We start from the raw sequence: 21,993 nt of genomic DNA, 5'->3' as shown, positions 1-21,993 counted from the left end.
TCTAACTTAGTTCAAAAAGCCTTTTACAACGATTGTTAGATTCTCATGGTAAACTTGCTAACCCGATCGGATGTCATGATTATAGGTATTCCCTGAAAACATCTTTCTTCTCGAAGGTATGCACAGGTGAGTCTCTCCCTTTTGTATTCGAGCTCTCGCTGGATGATTCAGCAAATCTATACTATTATATTTGTTGGTTCTAATTCATACTCTTCGCATGAATACCTTTGGGTTTCGAATAGAGATGAATTTATGAAGTTTGCATCTATTTTGACGTTACAAGAGACGAGAGTTTTGTGGTCGAATGATGTAACATAGACTTAGTTGGGCTAAACAAGATGACGACGTAGAATTGTGCGTTAAGCTCGTCCGGAAGGGTTGTTTTGTTAGGACATTGGCGCACCTGAGTGAATATCTCTGATGATCTCCATGTTTGACTCAAAGTTAACAGGTACTACTAACATGAGGGTTCTTACATTTTGAAACTATAAACTTTCATGAAATGGTTCTTACTAGATCTCTCTATGATTGTTTAGTGTACACAAACCAAGTACTATTACACTGACCCTATTGTATTCTCTGAATTATCATAATTTGTTTATTAGAGCTTTAAATCTTTTGGGGATTTAGGGATTTAATCTGGAGGAATAAGTAATCACAGTTATGAACAATTATTGGTTTTTTCGAAAACGTACCATAACACAGCAGGGTCCTTTGATACTTCTTCCTTTTCTGATGTCAGACTCCTCATGCTCCTCCGTTTTTCTTCTCCGTGGGACAGTCTCTTTGAGATGTTGCATTTCTCCACAAGCGCCGCAAACTTGAACTATGTTAGCATTTGTAGTGGGAATGATGTGTTGAGTTGGGGTCTAGACGAAACGAATTTCCTGGCTATCCTTAATCCTTGGATAATTTCTTTTGTAATGTCCAGGTTTGCCATAATTGTACCGAACCTGACCCATCTGTATGCCAGGAATCGAGGTATTTGGTTGTGCAAGTGTTCTATAGCATCGTTTGGTGTGTCCTTGCCTGTTGTAGTTCTTACATCGAAGTTCGCGACACTTTCCTACGTGGTGGAAGTTGCATTTCTCGCAATTTGGATGTTTTCCAGCATATTGCCACCATGGCATTGGCATTGGTTGGGCGGATATGGTGGCTGTAGGAGTTATCTCGGGTTTCGTTTCTTGGCAATTTTATGAGACAACTTGTTCTTTCTTTCGGCCCAAACTTTTCGTTTGGTGCTCTTAGGTTTGGGAGTTGGAATGTCCTTTTGGACAAGTCCTTGTTGGTTTCCTGGCGTGTTGTTACAACTTGAGGTTTGGAAATTGTTCCCATTCGCATTTAGATTGTTAGTGTTAAGAACAGCTAAGGTGGCTACTATGGCTGCTATGATAGTAGCTTAAAACGTAGCTGAGTCCATCTGGAGGACTGGTGTCTTACTAGCGGGTTGGTTTTGTTTCTTCGGAGGCATGATCTTCTATATGTCAAGAAAAGAATCTTGTGAGCAATGACGGTTGCCTCTGGGCGTATCCTAAGTGTTTATTTATGCATGAAATTTTCCCGTTTTGCTTATTTAGTTCTCAATGATTTGACCCACATCCCTATGATGTGGACCTAATGGAAATAGAAGTATTATCTGAACTAAGTTTTCTTCTATTGGTGACATTGATTTCTGAGTTTTGAAAGGATTTGGAATCAATCCAAAATAAGGCCTTCATAAAACAGACTCATGAATCCTTTGTTGATCAGTTCACTAGGCTAATTGGGAAACTTTCAGCACTCATGTCGGCGTCTAGACAATCTAAAGTTTTATCTATGGGAGGTAGCTCGGAGAATTATTTCGATACAAAACTTGACTTGGCATTCTAGAGAAATCCTTGGAAGATTCTTGAGAAAAGTCAAGAGAAGTGCAGATTTCAGGGAATGTTCTAGTAGTCTTTTAACTTTTTGCATAGGGGTTATTAGTGTGATTGAGGCTCAACCCATCTGTGCTATCTATAACATCGAAAATCCATTTAGGGATAATGACACGAGACTGATGGGAAAGGAGTGATTGCATAAGAGTACAGTCTATGAATGCGTTTCATAGCTGAAATGAAGGTATGACTTTGATAAAGTTACTTAGTTTATTGGCTGCCGATCTGAGTTATACGTTTACTAAAGGTGACCTTTAACTGAATTAAGACTATTATCTCTATAGTTGGTATTAAAATGGCTCAGATTAGGAAGAATCTTAACCAACGAGTAGGTCTAGAATCGTACTAATAGAGGGAAAATCCTATAATGTGAAGAATCTGTAAAACAGTTCTTGCAATACAGAGGTGCTTATGGAAAAGAAGTGCAACATAGAGCATAGGTAGAAAGGATATTCTTTAACTAAATGAAAGGACGAGTAGTGTACTTCCAACTGGTGATGGGTACTCCTTCGAACGGATCCTTAAGTTAGCCAGCTGGTGCTCCATGTCAAGAAGATGTCGTTCAAATACTCTTTGGCATGCTCGTAGTTTTGTGACTTCAGCTCGTGTTATAGGAAGCTATTGTTGTACGACCTCGCTGGTTATTAAACATGTCTTACTAGCATCTTTAAAGCTGATGGTGCGGATTGTATGCATTCTCGCATTGGCATCCATTTCCATGATTCTGTTGAGGGCTGTCCTGCTCTGTATTTCGTTATGAGCAACCCTGCAGACTAGGATTGGTAGGTCTCTATCTACTGAGCTCCCTGCGCTCAGATCGAGGAAGCTTCTATCTCCAGTGAAGGGGCATAGGTTGATCCTGCTCTTGTCTCCATGTTTCCAGACTTTCCACCTATGTAGGTGTCGGGCCAAGAAAAGTCGGACGAGGGTTAGGATATGGCATAGGAGCCACCAGAGGTAGATTAGCGATTTTGGGCTCGGAGTCGGAATCTTCTGAATAGTCCTCGGCGGAGTGATTTTCTAAGGGGATTATAGGTTCTTTTTTATGACTCATCATGAAGCCATCCTTATTTCCTAGGTTGGGAAAGTATAGTTCTCCAAGGAGATGGAAATCCGGTCATGCTATCTATACGAGATAAAGGTAAGGGATAGGTATTTGGCATCAAATCTAATAATACTTCTAATGTATTATGGTTTCATGATGGATCCTTGAGGGATGGATTCTTGAGTAAGTCTCTGGTTCGGTCGTTATAGTACCCTAAAGTACTCCTATAGTATTTTAACCCTTATACTTGATTCTAGAATTCTTCTGGTATTTAGGTAAGTTTTAGGTTTGTTGCAACTCCACAGTCACTCCCAAGCACATGTTGGTCATGTCTCGAATGAAGTTGATCAGGCTACATTGATCCTATACATGATTACAAACTGCCCAGGCTTAACCGCGGTATCCAACATCCAAATACTTTTGTTTTGTTCTACATATGATACGGATTTAGGTACCTACGTATACTTGTATACTTTTTTATAAAAATACTTATATTTTAAAGTATAATTTTTAGTTCAGAGCGCTTTAGCCTCTTAGTGATTATAGTTGTATACCATGTAAGTTTCGATATACTTAGTTCACTATAAACAATAGCTCTGATACCAATCTGTCACACCCCCGAATCATCAGAAAAACAACCGCGAAAACGTATCGGGGCGGGTGACGTCATGCATTGTATCACAACTGATGTATCATAGTAATAATAGTAAACACAACCAAACATTGAATACATACATGCTAAGGTTTTACATTGTTTTAGTACATAATTTCATACATAACGAAGTAAAATGAAAAGATGAGATTTTATCGCGCCAAATCCTCCGAAATCCTGGAAGTACCTGTCAACAAATCCGTGAGAATACAAGCAGTTTGAAAGAATATCAGCATAAAGCTGGTGGGTTCAAAAGCATTTAGTTTTGGTGGAAAAATGTTTCGTTGATCCTTTTGAAAAATGTTCCTTTAAGAAAATCCTATATTTTCTTATGGAAGGTGTTTGAGTATCCGTTAGTTATTTTGTTAAAAAATTCGTTTATGGAAGGTTGAGTTATCCTGGGAAAATCCTATATTTTCCTTAAAAGTTGATGGCTGGTTATCTGTTCTAGTCCGAGCTGTATAGGTATCTACCATACTTATATCGTTAGACGTAGTTTTCTTGAAAACCCTGTTTGCTCCCTAAGAGGTATATTAGCCTTATTACATAAATAAAACTAATAATTAAGAGGTAAACTAAATCGTAAGAGTATTATGAATACCTTCTAGTAATCTAATTGGTTATTACTTTGAGGTTAGTTTGCTTGTTTCATCATTGCAAAAGTGTATTACTGTTATCTAAATTGTGAGTGTCATAACCTTACTTTGACTTGATATGGCACGTAACAAGGCCAATATATTTTTATGACTTTGTCACCCCTGGACCTATTGGTCCAACTGTAGCTAGCAGTAAGGTGCGAGATAGTCAGTCCCATACAGATCTATACACAACAGTCACATTCTCCCTACAAGAGATTCTGGTTACAAGCGTTAATCCTACACACTGATTATGAGGGGGTGTTACCAAGGACGTGTCTCCAACTTTAGACTACCAATTTATAATTAATAATACTGATAATCTTGTTTATGATTTTCATTAATCATTTATAAAATAATACTTACTACGATATGATTCTCAAGTTCGTACCTTTAGTTTTGAAAACTGTTTCTACAAGTTGATTTCTTAATCGTTTGGTAAAACTATTTTCTATGTTAAAAGCAGACTGAACACGTAATTATATTAAACAAACAATATAATTCGTGTAACGCCCGGGTTTCAGGGCTAAGAATTTTTATCAATGTAATAGTCTAGGTCTACTCTTGTAACTCTTTTTGAAGTAATAAAGGTGAAATATTTGAGTATTATGTGAATTATGTGCGTTTGTGTGTTTATTATTTAATTATAAATGTATAATTAATAAAGAATAAAAATGAGCGTCAAAATTAAAGTGTGAGATAATCCCGATATCTCTACATAAAGTTTTAGAATATGTCTCAAGGTTTCCGTGCATATAAGGAAGGACGGAATCCGAGTTATAACGAAGAAGTTATGACCCGTCGAAGTTTCACGATAGAACCGACATGATACCGGGAAGCGTGAGTAGTGAATTTATGATAGAGCGAGATTTAGCCTTAGCGATCTAAACAAAAGTCGTAGAATATGTTAAACTAAGAACATCGATAAAAAGAACGCCCAAATCTGACTTCGTATGAAGAAGTTATGAGATTTTAAACAGACCAATCCTGTCCCGGCCTGTTAAAAATATAACTTTAAAAGTAAAGTCAAAATTAGCCGACGGAGTCTAAACGAAAGTTGTAGAGTACGCCTCCACCTACGCGTGGATATAAGGAACGTCAAAAATGGAGTTCGTATGAACGAGTTACAAATTATAATAGCATATTTACGTATTAAAATAAAGTATAAATCATGTATACGTACACATATATATACATATGTATATATCATTAGAAAGGTAGCGACGATGCGGTCATTATAAGACTAATGTTGAATTCTTTCGACATTAGTTTAGTAAAAATATCATTAAATCCATTTAAAATAGTATTATAGAGGGGTGTTTAGTTGTTTATATAACTAAAAGGTCATTAAGTAATTATGGAGGGTAGTTTTTGAAAATTCAATTAGTATAAATAAGAGCCTTGGGCTCTCATATTTCTTGCACCATTCTCTTGATTCAAGAGTCTTTCTCTCCTTATCCCCCGAGCATTTCGGTCCCTCGTGATTCGACTTCTCTTTCTGTAGTTTAGTATAGTAAGGTGAGCGCTGAGGCGCTGCACGAATCTTTCTTAGAAAGATTCAACGACGAAGTTCTGCCCCTGCAGAGCCCGACTCCTAGCTAAAACCCCCTTGTAAGTAAGTTATGCTTACCTTATTTTAATATAGCTTATATTTAAAATTAGTATTGTTATTATGAACTTATAATAAATATTTGGGCTATTATTATGGGTTATATAAGTATTTTTTTTAACGCTTATATAATAATAATAATAGCTAGACTATTAATTAGTCTCGGCGAATAATAGACTAAACTCTAGTGGTAATAATACTAGGTTTCATCGAAGAAAATTCTATTTAAGAAGCGAAGCGCTGTCTGAGTTCGGAATCACCACCTTTTCAAGTGAGTGCATAGTTACTTTCATCTTATACATAGATATGAAGTATTTTATATATTACATGCTATATGTGCATATTATCTGTATACTTGTTATCTATCCTGGATGAATGTTTTTATACAAGTTTTAAATGATTTAAACTGTATATGTAATTTATATCTACAAAAATGTTGGGGTAAAACATGGGTAGATGTAATAAGACGATGTGTGATAAATGATGAGAGGCCTCGATGTTGTTGTTGTTGATCCAGTCATCTAGCGGAGTATAGATGATGACCACGGACTCTTCTAGACAGTCCAGTGGAACACTAGGAGGCTCGCAACCTGTAGATGTTGTGAACAATGTGTTCACCAGTGTACTCCATCCCCCCACATGATTGCCTAGTAGGACATTTATTGCTGAGGAATCCCCTTAGCAGTAGTGTCCGTCCCGATGATGATCCTTAGGCTAGGTCCCTTATAATAGGTGTTTAGGGATGTAATGTGAGGATAACGGGAATGGGTAATCGGGTTATTATTGATTGATGGAATTAATAAAGTTATTTATTGTGGGTTGAAAACCCTATGTGCTCACCAGGCTCCCAAGCCTGACCCACTCAGTTTTATGCATTACAGGTAGTGGCGCATGAGCATAGGTGTGATGTTTTGGACGAGGGATTACGGATATAGGCCTGTAGATATGAAATAACGTAGTAAGGTTTATATTGTACTGTTTATACTTTTGATCTGTACGAACATGACATCCCGAGTCTTTTAATGAAATACATTTCTATGGAAATGCATTTGATAAATCTTTATCATATTATTGTTTTGGGACAAATTCCGCAACCCTTTTATTAAAAGATAACTCTGATTTTGAAATAAAGTATAAACAAAATTGGTCTTTTTTGGCCGTGATTTTGGGGATGTTACAGTTGGTATTAGAGCATTAGTTTAAGCGAACTAGGAATTTGTAGGATTTCTAGACTTAAAATTAGAATGCTAAGCGATGATTGTGAGGTGTGAGCACTTGCTTATTTTAGGAATTGTGCCTAAAATGCTTTTATGTGCTAAATGCTTTATGCATGATATGCTGTTATTTTGTTCGGATCTACGGTCTGTTGCCGACCGGATCTGGAAACCTTATGTGTTTAGGATTCTAAACGTACGACTACGATATTAGAACTAGCATGTAAACGTTTCGGAGTGATAAGGACGATTTAAAACGTCTCTCCTAAATAAAGATATGAATTCACCTTATTCGGTGTATAGATCAAGATGGCAAGGACCCGTAACGGAAACGTGAACGCGAATGGAGGTAGGAACCAACCCCCAGTGGTTCAACAAATACCTATTGTTCAAGAACTTGCACCTGAGCCAGTTACCATGGCTGGATTTCAAGCCATGATTCTGGCTATGCTAGCTGAACAAAGAGAAGAAATGAGACGGATGCTCCGTGATAATAGGGACGAACCTACCATACACATTGAACCGACGGAACCAGTTCCCGAGCCATCTGAGGAAGGGAACTATAGCCGTCAAGTGAGTCAAATATGGACTCGAGGTGAGCAAAGGGATGGCCCAGAAGGGAGAAACAACAAGGATGGGCAGATGTACAAAAATTTCTTGGGTGCAAAACCACCAAGTCTCTCAGGAAGCCCAAAGCCTGTTGAGATTATGGACTGGATCTCCGAGGTGGAGATGGTGTTTGAGAGCTGCGACTGCAACGAGAAGCAGAAGACTGTCTTCGCTGTGAGACAATTGAAAACTGGAGTCTTGAATTGGTGGAAGCTATTGGCAGATACGATGCCACGAGGAGAAGCCCTGAAAATATCATGGGATGAGTTCTTGGAACTACTGAAGGCACAGTACTGTTCAGAGATAGACCTGATTGATCTGAACAATGAGTTCCAAAATTTGAAGAAGGGGAGAATGAGCATCGATGACTATGCTGCTGCATTTACGGAAAAGATGAAGTTGTTTCCATACCTAGTGCCAACCGAACTTTCTAAAATTGAGAAATTCGCAAACGGATTGCCGGATAACTTTGGCCCAACTGTCAAGATGGCAACCACTTTGAAATCAGTTGTTCGAGCGGCTAAGAACGTGGAGACCCAACAAAAGGAAAGAGGTCTGGAAAGGGCTGAGGTCGGTGAGAAACGGAAGTTCGATGGATCCTCAAAGTCCAACAAGAAGAGTAGATTCTCGAAATCTGGTTCGAGAGGAGGAGGATCAGAAGCAAAGTGGTGTGACAAGTGCAAGAAGAAGCACTTTGGGAAGTGTGATGGAGGAGTCACTTGTTACAAATGTAGAAAACCTGGGCACTATGCCAATGAATGCACCCTCAACCAGAAGGCCTGTTATGGGTGTAATGAAGAAGGGCACATTTTGAAGGACTGCCCGAAGAAGAAGGAGGCAGGAGGACCCAACATACCACCGAAGCCGAGGGCGAGAGCGTTCCAGATGACGCTCGAGGCTGCAAAGGAGGTAGCAGACGTCGCTTCAGGTACCTTTCTTGTAAATGGTTTGCCTGCAAATATACTGTTTGATTTCGGAGCCAACTACTCCTTTGTGTCGCATAAATTTAGTGTGAAATTAGCATTACCTGTAGAAAAACTTGATAACGCCCTAATTGTAGAAGTTGCCAATGGCAAATTCGTACCTGTTAGTAATCGTATTAGAAACATCGTCATTGACCTAAACGGAAACGAATTCCATGAGGAACTATTACCCATAGAGTTAAACGGTTTCGACATCATTTTGGGTATGGATTGGCTTAGCGCCAACGATGCCGAGATATTATGCCGAAAGAAGATAGTTAGGATAAACCCACCCGGAAAGGAATCATTTATGGTGTACAGGGACAAACACAGAGTGAATTCTGGAATCATCTCCCTGATGAAAGCCAGGAAATGTTTGTCCAAAGGATGTGCATCATACTTGGCATTCTTAATCAATGCTAAGAAGGAAAAGAAAGAGGTGCAGAATATACCGGTTGTGTGCGATTATCCGGAAGTCTTTCCTGAAGATCTTCCCGGATTACCACCTGATAGGCAAGTGGAGTTTCGTATAGACTTGTTACCAGGAACAACACCGATAGCAAAGGCATCTTACCGATTAGCACCGACGGAGATGAAGGAGCTCGTGACGCAGCTTCAGGAGCTGTTGGACAACGGTTTCATTCGACCTAGTTCATCACCCTGGGGAGCTCCAGTGTTATTCATAAAGAAGAAGGATGGAAGCATGAGGATGTGCATAGACTACCGAGAGCTGAATAAGGCAACGGTGAAGAACAAGTATCCATTGCCGAGGATTGATGATCCATTCGATCAGCTGCAAGGTTCGAGCTACTTCTCAAAGATCGATCTTAGGTCAGGATATCATCAGCTGAAGGTGAGAGAGCAGGATATTGAGAAGACTGCATTCAGAACAAGATATGGACACTACGAGTTCTTGGTTATGTCATTCGGACTAACCAATGCTCCCGCAACATTCATGGATTTGATGAATAGGGTTTGTAAACCATTCCTCGATAAATCTGTGATAGTGTTCATCGACGACATTCTCATCTACTCGAAAAGCCAGGAAGAGCATCGCAAGCATCTACGAGAAGTGTTGGAGGTGTTAAAGAAGGAGAAGCTTTTTGCAAAGTTTTCCAAATGCGACTTTTGGATACGGGAAGTCCAATTCTTGGGTCATGTTGTTAACCAAGAGGGAATAATGGTTGACCCCACAAAGATCGAGGCTGTAATGAAGTGGGAACGTCCGAAGAGTCCCACGGAGATTCGAAGCTTTCTAGGATTAGCCGGATATTATCGAAGATTTATCCAAGGCTTTTCTTCGATAGCTGCTCCATTAACAGCTTTGACCCATAAAGGAGCTACGTATACATGGAGTGAGAAACACAATGAGGCATTCGAGAAGCTAAAGAAGAAGTTATGTGAAGCACCAATACTTTCTCTACCCGATGGAGTCGAAGATTTCGCGGTTTATAGTGATGCATCTGGAGTCGGTTTGGGTTGTGTTCTGACCCAAAGAGAAAAGTGATGGGTCTTATACAAACAATCCTATGTGTGCATGCAACCCTAGTATTGGATCTATGTTTTCACTATTAGTTATACAGCTTTATGAACACAAAAAGAAACCTGGCATGCTACTATAATTTTCGAAATTCATATATAAAGCTAGAATACATACCTTTTGTTGTTATATAGCAATAACAACTAGTTCCTTGAATTTCCTTAGCTCTTGAAAGCAAGTAACACAAGTGTAGTACCTCTAATGGAGTCACAAACACCATATGCAACTTGGATGAAGAGGAGAAGAAGAGAGGCTGCCCAAAAACGACTAGAAACCCTAGAGAATCAATTGTCCACGTTTTTGGGGCCTAAGGGGTCCTTTATATACTTGTGTGGGCTGCTAGGGTTTCAGTCAAAACCCTAATGGACAGCTTAAACTCTAAGCAGGCCATGGAACCTTCTGGACAAGGCTATGGACGAAAATATGATGGGCTTCCATCATAATTTCGTTCACCCCTTATTCCTTTAGCATTTCTTAGCCCAATAACTCAATTATCCAATAATTGCAGTCCAGTCCCCTATATTTAATTAATCTCTTTTAGCCACAAAATTAATTATCAATTAATTCTTGACTAATATTAATTAAACAATATGATTTCTCCTTTAATATATTATTCTCATAATATATTAATAAATCATATTTAAACCTTTCTCTCCTTAATTCATCCTACATATTGCTATGGTGAAGGCAAACCAAAAGGACCATGCTCATAATCGGGTCAAGTACATACCAAAATAGTTATGGACTTAGACACTAATCCAACAGTCTCCCACTTGGATAAGTCTAATAACTATTTTCCGTATGACTTCAGAACCTGATCAGCAATCGTAGCTTTCAAAAGCCGCTATCAACTCTGATCTTATCAGATAGCGTGTCCTCTAGATAAGCGATTATATATTCCTCCATTCTCAAGATATCGTATAGACAAAAGACATGAATTTCAATCATTCTCTCTATACTATTTCCCGACTTCCGATTCATGACGACTGATAACAGACTACAATTGAACACATCAACTTAGTCCCGACTTGGCCAAGCGCTTAGGTGTCATCACTAAATCATCGAGAGGCCCACATATATTGCTTTTATCCCACTTTGGGTAAAAGGAATGGATAAACTTCGACTCAAATGCTCGCTTGCATTTACTGATCGAATCACACACAACAATAAGTTTTATAACACCAAGTTACTGGTGCGTTTACTTATTATGAATGTGAAACCGACCAACAAATAACAACTCACATGTCTCGGTTTCAAGAATATACAATATTATCGTCTGACTAATCACTCGTGATAAAACCATAAAGTGATCCAAGTGAGCGTAGGTTTAATCCAATACTCTAATCTTATCAAAGCACTCATGAACTCTGCAGCAAACTTGTGCCATGTCTAAACAATTCAGACAATCTACAGATATATTCATGACAGTCTTTATTCATACCTACTCCCAACGTATGACCGACTGTGGATGTTTGAATAACCTAGTTATTCTGGAAGTCAAAACATGCAAACTGAAACATAACAATAATACTTAATCCAATATGGCCCCAAACTTGTGAGAGTAATTAAAACCCTTCTATTTATCCACCATATTGATTACTCATTATTTATCATTTAATGTTTTGGATAATCAACTCATTACTTGAATTACAACAACAATTGTCCCATGCTCTAAGCATGCACACCTTGTTTCCTATGGTCCATGCTTTGTGAAATAGATCAACTGAAAAACCTTTTTAATGATGCTCATTTCACAATTCCTTAATCCCCATTGTTAGTGTAAGAACACAAGGTTCTTGCCACTACTAGAATATGCTAGATTCTAACATTTTATGCAACGATCCCTTTGCAAAATCATATCACAAAAGTCACCAAGACTTAGCTAATGAAATTACAAAGTACTTTCTTAGAAATTGTTACAAGACAATTCCATAGATGTGAAGTCTCACATTCAAAGTACATTCCTTTGAACATCCTTCTTGCATAAAAGTTTCTAATCTAGGCATAGACTCTCAATATCCAACTCCCAATATGGAAACATTTCCACATTTGCCATATGACAACTCATTCTTAATAGAATCTGATCTATTCATAATAGTGTCGATATGGTCCATCCAATACCATACTTCCAACTACTAACAAGCGACCATTCCTCAGTGAACTTTGACAGTTGTTTAATTATTTTAGTCAAAACCAATTCTAGTCCTTTTTTCCCTCTTAATGCGCTAGACATTTGGAAAATTTTAGAATGGTAAAATACTATAGTATTTACAATCGATCCTATACCCGAAGCGTATGGGACACGATGCATAATGTCTTACATAAAGATATGATACTTTACAAATCTTTAACCATAATATTTTATGTGTCAATGTCTCACAATTCGAACTATGAAGAGGGATGTCGTAATCATAATCGAATTTTAAGAACACACAATGTATCCTTTGACTGAAAATATTAAAATTTCTTAATCTAAGCTTCAGATTTTGAAACAGAGTATAATATTCTCTCCCTTAATTATAGCAAAACAACTTTTCAACCCATGCAACTTTGCAAATTGAATCTTTGTTTTTCTATAATTAATATTGCTAACTTGCAATACTTTCCATAATAATCATACAATCATAACTTTTATGCTCCCACTATCATGATGATTACTATAAAACATAACACTTATGCTCCCACTAGCTTCGACATGTATTCATAAACATCTTAACTTTCAGAAAGACAATAACTATTGAATTTCTTAAGTCCATGTTTCTAATACTTAGTGCTTTGATAATCTTTTATCAAGGCTTCTTGAACTTATACACCTTTGCCTTAGATAGTTCATATGTGTGTCTTAACAATTAAGACTAATTGCCAAACCTCACAATTCAAATTATGGAGAGGGATACCGTAACCATGATCGAATTCGAGAATGCAATTTTACAATCACTATCTTCTTAAAATCTTTCTCAGTGAAAGCATTTCCTCACAATCATTTTCATGAAGGAGGAAATCTTATGACACTTAGATTTAAATGGTGTATTTGTTCCTATCCATGTGAATTTGTTAAAACCAAAGTTTATAACAAATTCAAACTCATATGGACTGACCTTTCTTAATCTTGATTTCTTGCCTTATGGTAGCACAGCTGCCCACCACGTCATCCAAGTAGTTAAGCAGCTCACCCTTTCTTATCAATGTACTTTCATTGATCAAGGTCCTTACTTTTTATGCATTCAAATGAGAATTCATAGAACTCACATGCATAATTAACTCGATTGGATTGGCACAGAATCAAAATAATGTCAACACGATAGGTTGTAAACCTCAACTCGTGCGCTAGTGATGATCGATAAGGTTTATTTGATTTGTTCTTGAAACTTTTTCAAAACATTAAAACTCCCACTGACCTCTTGACATATATGATTCTCTTTGTCAAGAAACATTTCTTGACAATCAAATATTCAAGAGTCAGTGTAGTTATTATCAAGACAAGAACACTTCACAAGTTGGTCCTAGTTGGTCTTTGTCTTATCCAAGACATCACAACTTACTAATCTCAAATGTACAAGAATGAGAAAACTTTTCCAAGTTCCATATTTGATGAGTGTTATAAACCTACTTAAAACTTTTCACTCAATGTCACAATCTTGACTTTAAGACTTGATATTGGAACGAAGTATGATTGACTTCTTGATTTAACCATTTATACAATACTTGATTCCTCTTCATAGACATGCAATTGCACTAAGACTCACTTAGAGGATCTATTGAGACATGGTTCTTAATCTTTAAGACTTATCATAAAACATAATAAAAGGTACTCTCCCTTCTTTCTAGAAGAGAGAAACTTTTATCTTTCTGCCTACTTGATTCTTCTTTATTCGTTCTACTATTCATTGAAACTCTTTCAATCAATCTTAGAATTACACTTAATCTTATAAGTATAATTACATTTACTAAACTTTAGTAAATCATGATGAATATCTTTGTCACTCTTGTGGTGGACTTGATCAACGCACAACCTAGTGTACTTGATCTCCTAGTCTTTCAAGTGACACTTTGCCAAAGAATTAGTCTAAGTTTCCCAAATGTGAAAGTTTTCCATTCATCATACAATACACATTGCATGATTCCAAGTTTCTGTCCAATTGAAACTTGGGCGATGAGAAAGTCTCCCTATTTGGTACACTTTTGACATTTCCATAATTAAGAATCAAATCCATTTTGCTAATAATAGAAGTACATGAACATCAATTTTTCATATATTTCATTGTAAGGATAAATAAATAAGACAAAATCAAAATTTATTTTATTGCGGAAAAAACTTGTCCTTACAATGCAATTCAACTGAAAAACTATGTTAACAATCTATTCTAACTCCAAGTTGTAGCTCAAGAATCCATTCTTCAAGTAATGCGATCGAAATCCATTTCTTCATGATCAGATTCAGCTCACTTCTTTTCTCAAGCTTCCTTTCTTTTCTTCAATCCTACAAAACATCAAAATGTAATCTTATCACATCATGTATTAAGAATCTAGAATAGGAACTTAAAAGAGTTAGTTAATGGATTTTACCTGAAGTAGAGCCATACGTCTTGACTCTCCCATCGCTTAGATCTCTCAGGTAATTAGGGCAGCTTCGTCTCCAATGCCCCTTCTCTTGCCAATAAAAGCAAATAGACTCCTTTGGCACAACACATCGGACAATCACAGACTTAGTTCTTTCTGGACTTCCAATGTTGCCAGTGTCCATTGAAGTTTCAGCAGCTATAAGCAAATAGGTGAGATCAATTAGGGTCACGTCGTGGTCCATCATATATTACTCTCTAACGAACTCACTATATGATTCAAGAAGTGACTGAAGAACCCAGTCAACAGCCAACTCACTTGAAATCTCGACACCCAACATGTTTAACCTATCAATGTATGACTTCATCTCTAAGACGTGCGCACACACAGGTTTCCCATCTTCATGTTAACTTGCCAAAAGGGCTTGAGTGAGCTTGAACTTTTCAAGCCTTTGAACTTGTGGGTCAGGGAGAATAATTGGAGGAGGTGGAGGAAGTGAAGCATGACTCTCATTTCCTTGATCGTATCTCGGAACGTCATCTTCATTTTGAAAGCTTGTTCCAAAGGACTTGGGAAGACCATTGTAAGATTCAGACATCTACAAAACGGGAGAAAATTCAAGTTAAGTTGATTAGAATTCTTGATGCAACACCCAAATGAAACATCAAGCTAGGATCTAACACAATACTCTACAACCTAGAAGAGGGATGCCGTAATCTAGTTGCAGAATATTTGAAGGTAGGTAAATGACGATTTACCAATTACCACCATGAAAAACGAAAAACAAGTTTAAGTTTTAAATGAATTGAAACTCCTAGATCTTTTGAGACTCATTGAACTCTTCAATGGCATGTTTAATCTCGATTACGCCCTACTATTCGTGACTGGGATGCCGAGGATCACAAAAAAGGTGTAAATAACCATACGAATCACGTGGTGCACCCAATGCTACTATCACCTAATCAATGTTCCGGTTAGTCACACACGCTCCATTGATCTATGATAAGCATCGAGTCACCCTTCGCCACCAATGTCATCTCCAAATTAGTGTGCCGGTTAACCACACACGCTCCACTAACGTTTGACAAGGGTACGAAGTGTAATTTCATGGGTTAGCATACAATTTCACATTTTGCCTAAAGTAACTATGATTTGGGAATTTGAAAAAGCATTTAGTTACTTTGTATTTCATTATACTTATAATGGAAGGTTTCTGTCCTATCCTACCCGTTCGGCTAACGACCCTCCACTAATCAAGAGTGCGGTGGGTAAGAGTGGATACCCATTCAATCGCCATTTTATAGGCAATTTCCTTAAACACCCCTTATAGACTAGCTTCGTGAATGAGGCCTACTAACGGTAAGACTGAATTTTTAGTTATACATAGATAATATTAAACTTTTAATGTTATATATAGTATAAGGGTGTATTTTATACTTTTAAAATACTAGGTGGTTTAAATTATACTTTTAATTAACCAAAATCATTATGGATTTATTAAATCTCTTTTAATTATACACTTAATTAATTTAATAAAACCATAAGGGTTTAATTTGAACTTTTCAAAATCAGGGTTTTGGAATTTAGACTTTCAAAATTAACTTTTAATCAACAATTTAAATTCCAAAACTTGAGGGCAAGTTTTGAAACTCTTCAAAACAATTAGGTTTTAATCTCACTTAAAATTTTCGAATTTAAGACATTTAAATTAAAATTTTAAATATTAAAACTCTTGATTTAATAATTACCATAAATTAAACAATTAATTTAAATTATTAAATCACAAGGGATTATCTAGATCATGTGGATAATTACCAATTATACATCTAAGATATCCTAATCCCTTGAATCCCTCTCTAAATCTCGAAAATAAGGGATGGGATAATTCAAGATCTTTAATTACCATATTTAACAATTAAAAGATAATTACAAGATATGGGATTATCCAAATCCCTAAAATTTAGGATCTAACCTTGGGGAAGGAGGTAATTTCGAAATCCAAGGGTTGGATAACCCTAGATTTCAAAATCTTGGAGGCTAAGGAAAGGATTTGGGAAACCCTAGCAAAAATCGCCATCTAGGGTTTTGCAACCCGGATTGTGAAAATTACCTAGCCTTTAGGGTTTATTAGCCATAAACCCTAATATGTCAAGTTCACAAACTTGAATAAAAGCTAATTGAAAACAAAAACCAATGGCTCTGATACCACTGATGGGTCTTATACAAACAATCCTGTGTGTGCATGCAACCCTAGTATTGGATCTATGTTTTCACTATTAGTTATACAGCTTTATGAACACAAAAAGAAACCTGGCATGCTACTATAATTTTCGAAATTCATATATAAAGCTAGAATACATACCTTTTGTTGTTATATAGCAATAACAACTAGTTCATTGAATTTCCTTAGCTCTTGAAAGCAAGTACCACAATTGTAGTACCTCTAATGGAGTCACAAACACCAGATGCAACTTGGATGAAGAGGAGAAGAAGAGAGGCTGCCCAAAAACGACTAGAAACCCTAGAGAATCAATTGTCCACGTTTTTGGGGCCTAAGGGGTCCTTTATATACTTGTGTGGGCTCCTAGGGTTTCAGTCAAAACCCTAATGGACAGCTTAAACTCTAAGCAGCCCATGGAACCTTCTGGACAAGGCTATGGACGAAAATATGATGGGCTTCCATCATAATTTCGTTCACCCCTTATTCCTTTAGCATTCCTTAGCCCAATAATTCAATTATCCAATAATTGCAGTCCAGTCCCCTATATTTAATTAATCTCTTTTAGCCACAAAATTAATTATCAATTAATTCTTGACTAATATTAATTAAACAATATGATTTCTCCTTTAATATATTATTCTCATAATATATTAATAAATCATATTTAAACCTTTCTCTCCTTAAATCATCCTACATATTGCTATGGTGAAGGCAACCCAAAAGGACCATGCTCATAATCGGGTCAAGTACATACCAAAATAGTCGAAGATTTCACGGTTTATAGTGATGCATCTGGAGTCGGTTTGGGTTGTGTTCTAACCCAAAGAGAAAAGGTGATAGCATACGCATCCCGACAATTGAAAGAGCATGAAAATAACTACCCCACTCATGATATGGAGTTGGCAGCGGTAGTATTTGCCTTAAAAATATGGAGGCATTACCTCTACGGCACGAAGTGCAAGCTCTTCACTGATCATAAGAGTCTTCAGTATCTCTTTAATCAGAAGGAGTTGAACATGAGGCAACGATGCTGGCTAGAACTTCTCAAGGACTACGACTGCGAGATACTTTACCACCCAGGTAAAGCAAATATTGTTGCTGATGCTCTCAGTCGGAAAGTCAACCTTGAAAGGAAAAGGCCAAGAGCGTTAAGAATTGAAGTCGTCTCGACGATTGTGGAAAGTATCAGGAAAGCTCAAGAAGAAGCCTTAGAGAAGAATGACCGAAAGGAAGAACGTTTGGGAAAAATGTTAGTGTTCGGTACAAACAATCGAGGACTAAAGGTATTCCAAGATCGAATTTGGGTACCTAAGACGGGAGGAATAAGAGATCTTCTAATGGAAGAAGCACACAAGACCATGTACTCGATTCATCCCGGTAGCACTAAAATGTATAGGGACCTAAAACCCTACTACTGGTGGTCGACGATGAAGCTCGATGTTGCGAAGTATGTAGCTGAGTGCGTAACATGTGCGAGGGTTAAGGCACAACATCAAAAACCGTATGGGAGTTTAGAAGCTTTACCTGTACCCATGGGTAAATGGGAAGACATCACCATGGATTTTGTGACTAAACTGCCCAGAACAAAGAACGGTCACGACATGATTTGGGTAGTCGTGGATCGTTTCACCAAGAGTGCACACTTCATAGCAGGCAACGAGAAGTGGTCTATGGATAAGCTCGCAAATGCTTACGTGAAGGAGATTGTAAGACTTCACGGTGTCCCTCTTTCGATTGTATCAAATCGTGATAGTCGTTTCACAGCACGGTTTTGGAGGAGTCTACAAGAGGAGTTGGGTACAAAGTTGTGTTTAAGTACTGCTTACCTTCCGCAAACTGATGGTCAGAGCAAAAGAACGATTCAGAAACTGGAAGATATGCTGAGAGCATGTACCCTCGAATTCCAAGGGAATTGGGACGAGCACTTACCTCTGGTAGAATTTTCCTACAACAATAGTTTTCACTCGAGCATCAAGATGGATCCTTATCAAGCCTTGTATAGGCAGAAGTTTCGTACGCCGTCTTGTTGGATTGAAGCCGGAGAGAAGCAGTTTATGGGCCCCGAGATAGTCCATGAGACTGCTGAGAAGTTGAAGGTGATTAGGGAAAGGATGTTAGCAGCACAAGATCGTCAGAAGAGCTATGCTGATAAGAAAAGACGACCGATAACTTTCGAAGTTGGGGATTCCGTTTTGCTTGAAGTCTCACCATGGAAGGGACTTATACGATTTGGGAAACGAGGAAAGTTGAGTCCAAGGTTTATTCGACCATTCAAAGTTCTTCAGAAGATTGGGAACCAAGCTTACAAGTTGGAATTGCCCGAAGAACTCAATGGTATTCATAACACCTTCCATGTGTGTTATTTGAGGAAATTCACGGGAGATGTTCCCGACATAATTCCAATCTCAGAGTTAAGGATGGATGAAAGTAAAAGGCTGATCGAAGAGCCTGAGGCAATTGTTGACCGTAAGACTAAGAGGTTACGAAGCAAAATGGTCAACTTGGTGCTAGTCCGATGGAAACATTCGAATGGGCCGAATCTCACATGGGAAACAGAGGATGACATGATGAGTCGCTATCCACATCTGTTTGCTGATGCATGATTCCGAGACAGAATCATCGTAAGGGGGAGAGAATTGTAACGCCCGGGTTTCAGGGCTAAGCATTTTTGTCAATGTAATAGTCTAGGTCAACTCTTGTAACTCTTTTTGAAGTAATAAAGGTGAAATATTTGAGTATTATGTGAATTATGTGTGTTTATGTGTTTATTATTTAATTATAAATGTATAATTAATAAAGAATAAAAATGAGCGTCAAAATTAAAGTGTGAGATAATCCCGATATCTCTACATAAAGTTTTAGAATATGTCTCAAGGTTTCCGTGCATATAAGGAACGCCGAAATCCGAGTTATAACGAAGAAGTTATGACCCGTCGAAGTTTCACGACAGAACCGACATGATACCGGGAAGCGTGTGTAGTGAATTTATGATAGAGCGAGATTTAGCCTTACCGATCTAAACAAAAGTCGTAGAATATGTTAAACTAAGAACATCGATAAAAAGAACGCCCAAATCTGACTTCGTATGAAGAAGTTATGAGATTTTAAATAGACCAATCATGTCCCGGCCTGTTAAAAATATATCTTTAAAAGTAAAGTCAAAATTAGCCGACGGAGTCTAAACGAAAGTTGTAGAGTACGCCTCCACCTACGCGTGGATATAAGGAACGTCAAAAACGGAGTTCGTATGAACGAGTTACAAATTATAATAACATATTTACGTATTAAAATAAAGTATAAATCATGTATACGTACACATATATATACATATGTATATATCATTAGAAAGGTATCGACGATGCGGTCATTATAAGACTAATGTTGAATTCTTTCGACATTAGTTTAGTACAAATATCATTAAATCCATTTAAAATAGTATTATAGAGGGGTGTTTAGTTGTTTATATAACTAAAAGGTCATTAAGTAATTATGGAGGGTAGTTTTTGAAAATTCAATTAGTATAAATAAGAGCCTTGGGCTCTCATATTTCATGCACCATTCTCTTGATTCAAGAGTCTTTCTCTCCTTATCCCCCGAGCATTTCGGTCCCTCGTGATTCGACTTCTCTTTCTGTAGTTTAGTATAGTAAGGTGAGCGCTGAAGCGCTGCACGAATCTTTCTTAGAAAGATTCAGCGACGAAGTTCTGCCCCTGCAGAGCCCGACTCCTAGCTAAAACCCCCTTGTAAGTAAGTTATGCTTACCTTATTTTAATATAGCTTATATTTAAAATTAGTATTGTTATTATGAACTTATAATAAATATTTAGGCTATTATTATGGGTTATATAAGTATTTTTTTAACGCTTATATAATAATAATAATAGCTAGACTATTAATTAGTCTCGGCGAATAATAGACTAAACTCTAGTGGTAATAATACTAGGTTTCATCGAAGAAAATTCTATTTAAGAGGCGAAGCGCTGTCTGAGTTCGGAATCACCACCTTTTCAAGTGAGTGCATAGTTACTTTCATCTTACACATAGATATGAAGTATTTTATATATTACGTGCTATATGTGCATATTATCTGTATACTTGTTATCTATGCTGGATGAATGTTTTTATACAAGTTTTAAATGATTTAAACTATATATGTAATTTATATCTACAAAAATGTTGGGTAAAACATGGGTAGATGTAATAAGACGATGTGTGATAAATGATGAGAGGCCTCGATGTTGTTGTTGTTGATCCAGTCATCTAGCGGAGTATAGATGACGACTACGGACTCTTCTAGATAGTCCAATGGAACACTAGCAGGCTCGCAACCTGTAGGTGTTGTGAACAATGTGTTCACCGGTGTACTCCATCCCCCCACATGGTTGCCTATTAGGACATTTATTGCTGAGGAATCCCCTTAGCAGTAGTGTCCGTCCCGATGATGATCCTTAGGCTAGGTCCCTTATAATAGGTGTTTAGGGACGTAATGTGAGGATAACGGGAATGGGTAATTGAGTTATTATTGATTGATGGAATTAATAAACTTATTTATTGTGGGTTGAAAACCCTATGTGCTCACCAGGCTCCCAAGCCTGACCCACTCAGTTTTATGCATTACAGGTAGTGGCGCATGAGCATAGGTGTGATGTTTTGGACGAGGGATTACGGATATAGGCCTGTAGTTATGAAATAATGTAGTAAGGCTTATATTGTACTGTTTATACTTTTGATCTGTACGAACATGACATCCCGAGTCTTTTAATGAAATACATTTCTATGGAAATGCTTTTGATAAATCTTTATCATATTATTGTTTTGGGACAAATTCCGCAACCCTTTTATTAAAAGATAACTCTGATTTTGAAATAAAGTATAAACAAAACCGGTCTTTTCTGGCCGTGATTTTGAGGATGTTACACTTTGAGCACAAGTTTCCTTGTACTTTTGCTTGTATTCCCCCTGAAAGCATGAAAAACTTGGAAAAAAGTGTAGGGGTATGAACTCACCTTGGACGATTTGAATGAAGGATT

General features: G+C 37.4%; 1 long non-coding RNA gene across 1 annotated transcript; it reads left to right on the top strand.

Moving 5' to 3' along the window:
- The first annotated feature begins 5,779 nt into the window (after window positions 1–5,779).
- LOC145048808 (uncharacterized) lies at window positions 5,780–6,812 on the top strand. The gene is made up of 3 exons (XR_013683057.1): window positions 5,780–5,863; window positions 6,061–6,128; window positions 6,739–6,812. It is a non-coding gene; the product is annotated as an uncharacterized LOC145048808 (long non-coding RNA).
- The last annotated feature ends 15,181 nt before the right edge of the window (window positions 6,813–21,993 follow it).

This window comes from Lactuca saligna, chromosome 5 (assembly GCF_052625555.1).
Source record: "Lactuca saligna cultivar CGN05327 chromosome 5, ASM5262555v1, whole genome shotgun sequence".
NCBI classification, from domain to species: domain Eukaryota; kingdom Viridiplantae; phylum Streptophyta; class Magnoliopsida; order Asterales; family Asteraceae; genus Lactuca; species Lactuca saligna.
This window is presented reverse-complemented; position numbering and strand designations above follow the sequence as displayed.